The sequence below is a fragment of the Arachis stenosperma genome, chromosome 10, assembly GCF_014773155.1.
Source record: "Arachis stenosperma cultivar V10309 chromosome 10, arast.V10309.gnm1.PFL2, whole genome shotgun sequence".
Taxonomy (NCBI): Eukaryota; Viridiplantae; Streptophyta; class Magnoliopsida; order Fabales; family Fabaceae; genus Arachis; species Arachis stenosperma.
The window spans coordinates 93,092,066-93,101,316 of record NC_080386.1 but is presented as its reverse complement, the minus strand read 5'-3'; the positions used below and the strand labels follow the sequence as shown (position 1 = coordinate 93,101,316).

Genomic DNA, 9,251 nt, shown 5'->3' with positions numbered 1-9,251 from the left:
CAAAACGCTAGCTAAAAAGTTGTTATCCGAAAAACAACTAAAAAGCACGAAAGCGGAGACATAAAGTCAAAACGCTAGCTAAAAAGTTGTTAATCGAAAACAACTAAAAAGCACAAAAGCGAAAGTAAGAAGTCAAAACGCTAGCTAAAAAGTTGTTATCCGAAAAACAACTAAAAAGCACGAAAGCGGAGACATAAAGTCAAAACGCTAGCTAAAAAGTTGTTAATCGAAAACAACTAAAAAGCACAAAAGCGAAAACAAGAAGTCAAAACGCTAAGCTAAAAAGTTGTTATCCGAAAACGACTAAAAAGCACAAAAGCGAAAACAAGAAGTCAAAACGCTAAGCTGAAAAGTTGTTATCCGAAAACGACTAAAAAGCACAAAAGCGGAAACAAAAAGTCAAGCGCGAACAAAAAAAACACCGCATAATAAAGTTACTACAAGTAGCTAAATAAAACAAAAGGTGTCCAAAGTGTTCAACAGAAACCATCCAAAAACAAAAGAGCCCACAGATCGGGCAAAACACCAAGAAGTACAAGACTACAGAGGATCGAGGCCCTTTCCGGACTCCACATCGACAGCAGGCTGAAACATAGATATCGGGACTGCATCGACGGCAACGTCATCCCGGTTTGAAACCTCCACACCAGATCTATCCTCAGCCAAAGGTGAAGTCGGGTTCACAACCGGAGCCTTGTGGTCGGACACCGGAACCTCATCCTCGGCAGGAGCAGGAACAATCTTTCCCTCCACAACAATGTTTTCCGTACTGAATAAGCTCAGATCCAGGTCGGGAGCAAGAACCCGGACCTGATCCCTCAAATTCACAAACATAGCATCCATACCCTTGGCCACATTATCTTCCAGCTCGTAAAAATCATCCCGAGCATACTGCAACTTCTCCTTCGTCTCCACAAGCTCGGCATACAGCTTAGTATAGTTCTCCGTCGCCACCCTCGCCATCTCCTCAGATGTCTTCGCCGCCGCCACAGCCGCGGTGGCCCTAGTTTTCTCTTCCTCCAAAGAGGCCTCCAGCTCAGTAATCCTGGCAGCCTTCAGTTGACTAATCTTATCAAGCTCAGACCGTGCCTTCTCAAGTCGGGAGCTGGTCGCCCCAAGGGGAGCTTTCTTGAACTCCCGAGCAATAGCGGCATGAAGACTAGCCATCCGAACACAGCTCCGCGCCATATACTGAAAGTGATGCTCCATAGACGCATCATCAGTAGAAATAAAGGTCTGAGGGAGAATGTGCTGCTCAATCCAACCAAGAGCGTCAAAATCCTTATCATTGAAACCAGCAAGCTCTTGAGAGGTCTTCTGTTTCTTGGGGGGAGGACCCGAGGTCGAAGACGGGGAAAGGTGACCGGGTCCGGAGGTCGGAGGATCTTGAGTTATAGCTCGGAACTGAGGAGTCGGAATGGTCTTCGACCGAGTCTGAACACCCACGGTAGTCTTCTGCGGAGAAGATCGGGCAGAAACCTCAGCCTCGATATTCCGAGCAGCCGCAGACTTCTTCGACCGACGAAGAAACTTCATGGAATCCGCCTGAGAAGACATCTCTGCAGAAACAAAAAGAAAGGGATTATCACAAACAGGAATTCCACCAAAACAGGCAAAATACTAAAAGGATGAAGCTCGGAGAGGTCGGGAACTACCTAACTCGGAACGGAGAAGGCTTGGATCTCCCAACATTTTCTTCGTGTCCAAGTGAGGTGCCCGACCCCATAAACTGCTCAACACACCCGCAAAAGCCTGCTCTACCTCATCTAGACTCTCAAAAGTATACTTAACCGACACTACATTCTCCTGCCAACAAAGAGGAAAAGAAGGCTCCCCACTCTCATCTAGAAAGAAAGGTCGGACATCTCCAGCAGCCCGGACCTTGAAATAGTAGTTCTTGAAATCATGAAACGACTCATCATACAAGGTACAAAACTTCTTCCCCTGGTTAGCCCTAAAAGAGACCCAAGACACCTTCCCAGCACCCGACCCCGGCTTCGTCAACGCGAACAGATAGGAAAAAAGAGAAACAGAAGGGGAGACGCCCAAAAACTGACACAAAAGTTGAAACAGCTTTAAAAACGCCCAAGAATTTGGATGGAGTTGCGTAGGGGCAAGGTTACAAGACCAAAGGACCTCGGACTCCAAGTCGGTAAAAGGAAGTCGTACACCCAGCTTAGAGAAAAAACAATCGTAAGCATAAAAGAATAGCTTCTCGGAACTTTCTAAAGGCGGGAAGCACACTCTCTCCTCGGACTCTGGGGCTACTAGCTCATAATCCCGTTCAGACTCCCTGTTCTCACAAATACTACACTCCCTACGGAACCTAACTAGATACTCAGAATCTACAACAGAAGGGACCCTTAGAGGAACAGGATCTACCCAACCAAGACCACTCGGAATCTTGGTCGACATTGCTTGAAACACCTTTCGAGACATAAAAAATCTTGCCTACAAAGAAGAATACAACAGCAAGCCAAAAATCACATAAATAGGCAGACAGCAAAAAACCCATTCAGCAGAAGCAAGAAAACAAAAGTTCTTTTAGAAGAAAAATGCAGTAAACCCGAAAACAAAATACCAAGAGAAAAGAGCCCCCCCCACATACAAACAACCAAAGCAATGGCGGCGCCTCTTTCCGGGGCAACCCCAGCATATGTGCACAGCAAAAGTAAAGACAAGAAACAAACCTGGGAGAAAGGAAGAAGACGACGAGCTCCGATGCAAGAAGAACGAAAACAGCGGCGCAGAGGAAACCCCGAAAAACAACGCACAGAAAGAATCGGAGAAGAAGAACAGAGAGAAAGAAGGAAGATGCTCGAAAGAGAGGCGGCGAAAAACCCAGAAAAAGGGAAAGGGAACAGAATAAACAAAGAAAATGAGGAAAGGGGCAAATAAATAATGCCTTCACAGAGCCCGAACGGAAATCGAGGAGAAACGGTAAAAAGCAATAAATGCTGAAACGGCCATTTTCAAATTTTGAAAAGAACGACTATGCCCGAGCTCGACCTCTCAAAAGGACGAACTCGGACAGGGGCACTGTTCATACCCTGACCGAGCTCTCCAAACTCGGGAAGTTCGCAGAAGGTCCGACCTCGTCCCAAAGGCCCACGCCTGAGGTCGGACCTCGGACAAATAAAGAAGAAGGCCCATCAAAAGGAACGAAGCCCAAAACCTAAAGGCCGAAAAAGGCCTAGGAAAGGCGGTTCCACAAAAGATAGAGATAAGACTCCCAAAGATAAGATAAGATAAGAATATCTTATCCAGGGAAGATCACGGCCAACTACTATAAATACACTGGAGCACCCAGGTATAACATACATTCTACATTCTACACATATCTGCTTGGACCCATGCTAACTTAAGCATCGGAGTGTCATTGCAGGTACAACCACCCGCCGCTCAGCGCATCAAGCTCGGGCCACGGAACCCTCACCTCGGGTCTCACCAAGACGACCGAGCTCCACGTTTCAGGTAACCCTCGGAACAATATGATAGTCCATACTTTGCCCAAGATTTGATGGCCCAAACCGGCGTTCAAAGTCACCTTCAGAATTCCCAGCGTTAAACGCCGGAACGGGCACCAAAGTGGGAGTTAAACGCCCAAACTGGCATAAAAGCTGGCGTTTAACTCCAAGAAGAGTATCTACACGAAAATGCTTCAATGCTCAGCCCAAGCACACACCAAGTGGGCCCGGAAGTGGATTTTTATGTCATTTACTCACCTTTGTAATTCTTAAGCTACTAGTTCTCTATAAATAGGACCTTTTACTATTGTATTTTCATCTTTTGATCTTTGGAATCTTTTGATCACTTTAGATCTCTAGATCATTGGGAGGCTGGCCTCACGGCTATGCCTAGACCTTGTTCTTATGTATTTTCAACGGTGGAGTTTCTACACACCATAGATTAAGGTGTGGAGCTCTGCTGTACCTCGAGTATTAATGCAATTACTATTGTTCTTCTATTCAATTCCGCTTGTTCTTGTTCCAAGATATCACTTGTTCTTCAACTTGATGAATGTGATGATCCGTGACACTCATCATCATTCTCACCTATGAACGTGTGACTGACAACCACCTCCGTTCTACCTTAGATTGGGTGAATATCTCTTGGATTCCTGATACACGATGCATGGTTGATCGCCTGACAACCGAGCGCTCGCCTGACAAACGAGCCAGCCATTCCGTGAGATCAGAGTCTTCGTGGTATAGGCTAGAACTGATGGCGGCATTCAAGAGAATCCGGAAGGTCTAAACCTTGTCTGTGGTATTCTGAGTAGGATTCAATGATTGAATGACTGTGACGTGCTTCAAACTCGCGATTGTGGGGCGTTAGTGACAGACGCAAAAGAATCACTGGATTCTATTCCGACATGATCGAGAACCGACAGCTGGATAGCCGTGCCGTGACAGGGTGCGTTGAACATTTCCACTGAGAGGATGGGAGGTAGCCACTGACAACGGTGAAACCCTTGCATAAGCTTGCCATGGAAAGGAGTAAGAAGGATTGGATGAAGACAGTAGGAAAGCAGAGAGACGGAAGGGACAAAGCATCTCCATTCGCTTATCTGAAATTCTCACCAATGGAATACATAAGTATCTCTATCTTTATCTTTATGTTTTATTCATATATCATCCATAACCATTTGAGTCTGCCTGACTGAGATTTACAAGGTGACCATAGCTTGCTTCATACCAACAATCTCCGTGGGATCGACCCTTACTCGCGTAAGGTTTATTACTTGGACGACCCAGTGCACTTGCTGGTTAGTTGTGCGGAGTTGTGATAAAGAGTTTAGATTGCAATGAGCGTACCATGTTGATGGCGCCATTGATGATCACAATTTCGTGCACCAAGTTTTTGGCGCCGTTGCCGGGGATTGTTTCGTGTATGGACAACTGACGGTTCATCTTGTTGCTTAGATTAGGTATTTTTCAGAGTTCTTAAGAATGAATTCTAGTGTTTCAAGGTGATGTTCTTATCATCACCAAAGCTGATTGATTCTAATCAATTTAGCTCTTGAATGCAATGTCCTGCTGAAGCTTGGCTATCCATGTCTAATTCCTTTAGACTGAAGCTTTAGACTAACATTGCATGATTCCTGGAATTCTCATTAAGAATTTTGATACCTTTATTTTCTTTTCCACTTAATTTTCGAAAAATCCAAAAAAAATTACAAAATCATAAAAACCAATAATATTTTATGTTTCTTGTTGAGTCTAGTGTCTCATTTTAAGTTTGGTGTCTTGCATGCATTGTTTATTTGATCTTGGTTCTATTTTCAAGTCAATAATACAGGGAACTGAAGATTCAGTACATGCAGCAGAGGAATTATACAGAAAAAGCTGGGCGTTCAAAACGCCCAGTGAAGAAGGAAAACTGGCGTTTAAACGCCAGCCAGGATACCTGGCTGGGCGTTTAACGCCCAAAAGGGTAGCATTTTGGGCGTTAAACGCCAGAATGGATACCATTCTGGGCGTTTAATGCCAGGATGACACAAGAGGGAAGATTTTGTTTTCAACTCAAATTTTTTTCAAGTTTTCAAAATTTTTCAAAATCAAATCTTTTTCAAATCAAATCTTTTCAATCAAATGTTTTCAAAATCAATTTCTTTCCTTTTTCAAAGATACTTGCTATCAATTAATGATTTGATTCAACATTTCAAGTATGTTGCCTTTTCTGTTGAGAAAGGTTTAATGTCTGAATCATATCTTTTCTTGTTAGTCAAGTCATTATTTTTTAAAATCAAATCTTTTTAAATTGTTTTTCAAATCATATCTTTTCTATCATATCTTTTTAAAACCATGACTTTTCAATCATATCTTTTTAATCACATCTTTTTCAAAACAGTTTTTAATCATATCTTTTTGATTTCTAATTTCAAAATCTTTTTCAAAAATTACTTGATTTCTTTCCCACTCTTGATTTTCGAAAATCAATTAAAGTTTCTCAACATGTTTTTAAAATCTTTTTAATTTAATTTTCGAAATTTCTTCCCCTCTTCTTACATCCTTCTATTTATGGAGTACCACTCCTCCTCAATGCACAATTCGAACTCTATCTCACTAAGTTCGAATTCTTCTCCCTCTTCCTTCTATTTTTCTTTTTCTCTGACACCTCAAGGAATCTCTATACTGTGACATAGAGGATTCCATATTTTCTTGTTCTCTTCTCTTTCATATGAGCAGGAACAAAGACAAAGGCATTCTTGTTGAAGCTGACCCTGAACCTGAAAGGACCTTGAAGCGAAAGCTAAGAGAAGCTAAGGCACAACTCTCCAAGGACCTAACAGAAATCTTCAAAGAAGAAGAACCATGGCAGCCAAAAATAACAACAATGCCGACAATGCAAGGAAGGTGCTGGGTGACTTTACTGCACCTACTCCCGACTTCTATGGGAGAAGCATCTCTATCCCTGCCATTGGAGCAAACAACTTTGAGCTTAAGCCTCAATTAGTTTCTCTAATGCAACAGAATTGCAAGTTCCATGGACTTCCATTGGAAGATCCTCATCAGTTCTTAGCTGAATTCTTGCAAATCTGTGACACTGTCAAGACTAATGGGGTTGACCCTGAGGTCTACAGACTTATGCTATTCCCTTTTGCTGTAAGAGACAGAGCTAGAATATGGTTGGACTCACAACCTAAAGAAAGCCTGAACTCTTGGGAAAAGCTAGTCAATGCCTTCTTGGCAAAGTTCTTTCCACCTCAAAAATTGAGTAAGCTTAGAGTGGAAGTCCAAACCTTCAGACAGAAGGAAGGTGAATCCCTCTATGAAGCTTGGGAAAGATACAAACAATTAATCAGAAAATGTCCTTCTGACATGCTTTCTGAATGGAGCATCATAGGTATTTTCTATGATGGTCTTTCTGAACTATCCAAGATGTCTTTGGATAGCTCTGCTGGAGGATCTCTTCATCTGAAGAAGACGCCTACAGAAGCTCAAGAACTAATTAAAATGGTTGCAAATAACCAATTCATGTACACTTCTGAAAGGAATCCTGTGAACAATGGGACAAATCAGAAGAAAGGAGTTCTTGAGATTGATACTCTGAATGCCATATTAGCTCAGAACAAGATATTGACTCAGCAAGTCAATTTGATTTTTCAAAGTCTGTCTGGAATGCAAAATGCACCTGGCAGTACTAAGGATGCTTCATCTGAAGAAGAAGCTTATGATCCTGAGAACCCTTCAATGGAAGAGGTGAATTACATGGGAGAACCCTATGGAAACACCTATAATTCTTCATGGAGAAATCATCCAAATTTCTCATGGAAGGATCAACAGAGACCTCAACAAGGTTTCAACAACAATAATGGTGGAAGAAACAGGTTTAGCAATGGCAAGCCTTTTCCATCATCTTCTCAGCAACAGACAGAGAATTCTAAGCAGAGCCACTCTGACTTAGCAACCATGGTCTCTGATCTAATCAAAACCACTCAAAGTTTCATGACTGAAACAAGGTCCTCCATTAGGAATTTGGAGGCAAAAGTGGGACAGCTAAGTATGAAAATTACTGAACTCCCTCCTAGTACTCTTCCAAGCAATACAGAAGAAAATCCAAAAGGAGAGTGCAAGGCCATCAACATGGCCGAACTTCGAGAGGATGAAGAGGCAGTGAACGCCACTGAGGAAGACCTCAATGGGCGTGCACTGGCCTCCACTGAGTTCCCCAATGAGGAACCATGGGAATCTGAGGCTCAAAATGAGACCATAGAGATTCCATTAGACTTACTTCTGCCTTTTATGAGCTCTGATGAGTATTCTTCCTCTGAAGAGGATGAGTATGTCACTGAAGAGCAAGTTGCTAAATACCTTGGAGCAATCATGAAGCTAAATGACAAGTTATTTGGTAATGAGACTTGGGAGAATGAACCTCCTTTGCTCACCAAAGAACTGGATGACTTGTCTAGGCAGAAATTGCCTCAAAAGAGACAAGATGCTGGGAAGTTTTCAATACCTTGTACCATAGGCACCATGACCTTCAAGAAGGCTCTGTGTGACTTAGGGTCAAGTGTAAACCTCATGCCTCTCTCTGTAATAGAGAAACTAGGGATCTTTGAGGTGCAAGCTGCAAGAATCTCACTAGAGATGGCAGACAACTCAAGAAAACAAGCTCATGGACTTGTAGAAGATGTTCTGGTGAAAATTAAAGACCATTACATCCCTGCTGATTTCATAGTCCTAGAGACTGGGAAGTGCATGGACGAATCCATCATCCTTGGCAGACCCTTCCTAGCCACAGCAAAGGCTGTGATTGATGTTGATAGAGGTGAACTGATCATTCAAGTGAATGAAGAATCCTTTGTGTTTAAGGCTCAAGGATATCCCTCTGTCACCATAGAGAGGAAGCATGAAGAGCTTCTCTCAAAACTCAAAACAGAGTCAAACAGAGCCCCCACAGTCAAACTCTAAGTTTGGTGTTGGGAGGCCACAACCAACTTCTAAGTTTGGTGTTGAACCCCCACATTCAAACTCTAAGTTTGGTGTTGGGAGGTTCCAACATTGCTCTGGGTATCTGTGAGGCTCCAAGAGAGCCCTCTGTCAAGCTACTGACATTAAAGAAGCGCTTGTTGGGAGACAACCCAATGTTATATTTTATCTATTTTCCTTTGTTATTTTATGTTTTCTGTAGGTTGATGATCATGAGAAGTCACAAAATCAATTGAAAAAGTAAAAACAGAATGAAAAACAGGAAGAAAAATAGCACACCCTGGAGGAAGAACCTACTGGCATTTAAACACCAGTAAGGCTAGCAGATGGGCGTTTAACGCCCAGTCTGGCACCATTCTGGGCGTTTAACGCCAGAAAGGGGCACCAGACTGGCGTTAAACGCCAGATATGGGCAAGCACTTGGCGTTAAACGCCAGAAATGGGCACCAGTCCGGCGTTTAACGCCAGAATTGGCTCAAAACGCATTTTTGCATGCCATTTGGTGCAGGGATGACTTTTCCTTGACACCTCAGGATCTGTGGACCCCACAGGATCCCCACCTACCCCACCACCCTCTCTCTTCTTCTTCACCCATTCACCAATCACCTCAACACCTCTTCCCCAAAAACCCTTCACCTATCAAATCCCATCTTTCTCTTCACCACTCACATCCATCCTTCATAAAACCCCACCTACCTCACCATTCAAATTCAAACCACTTTCCCTCCCAAACCCACCTATAATGGCCGAACCCTACCCCTCCCTTCACCCCTATATAAACCCATCTTCACTCCTTCATTTTCACACACCCTAAAC

The 9,251-nt window shown here is 43.1% G+C and overlaps 1 non-coding gene across 1 annotated transcript; it reads right to left on the bottom strand.

Annotated features, from left to right (window-relative positions):
* Positions 1-6,722: 6,722 nt before the first annotated feature.
* Positions 6,723-6,830, bottom strand: LOC130959663 (small nucleolar RNA R71). Its single transcript, XR_009078733.1, has one exon. It is a non-coding gene; the product is annotated as a small nucleolar RNA R71 (small nucleolar RNA).
* Between the last annotated feature and the right edge of the window lie 2,421 nt (positions 6,831-9,251).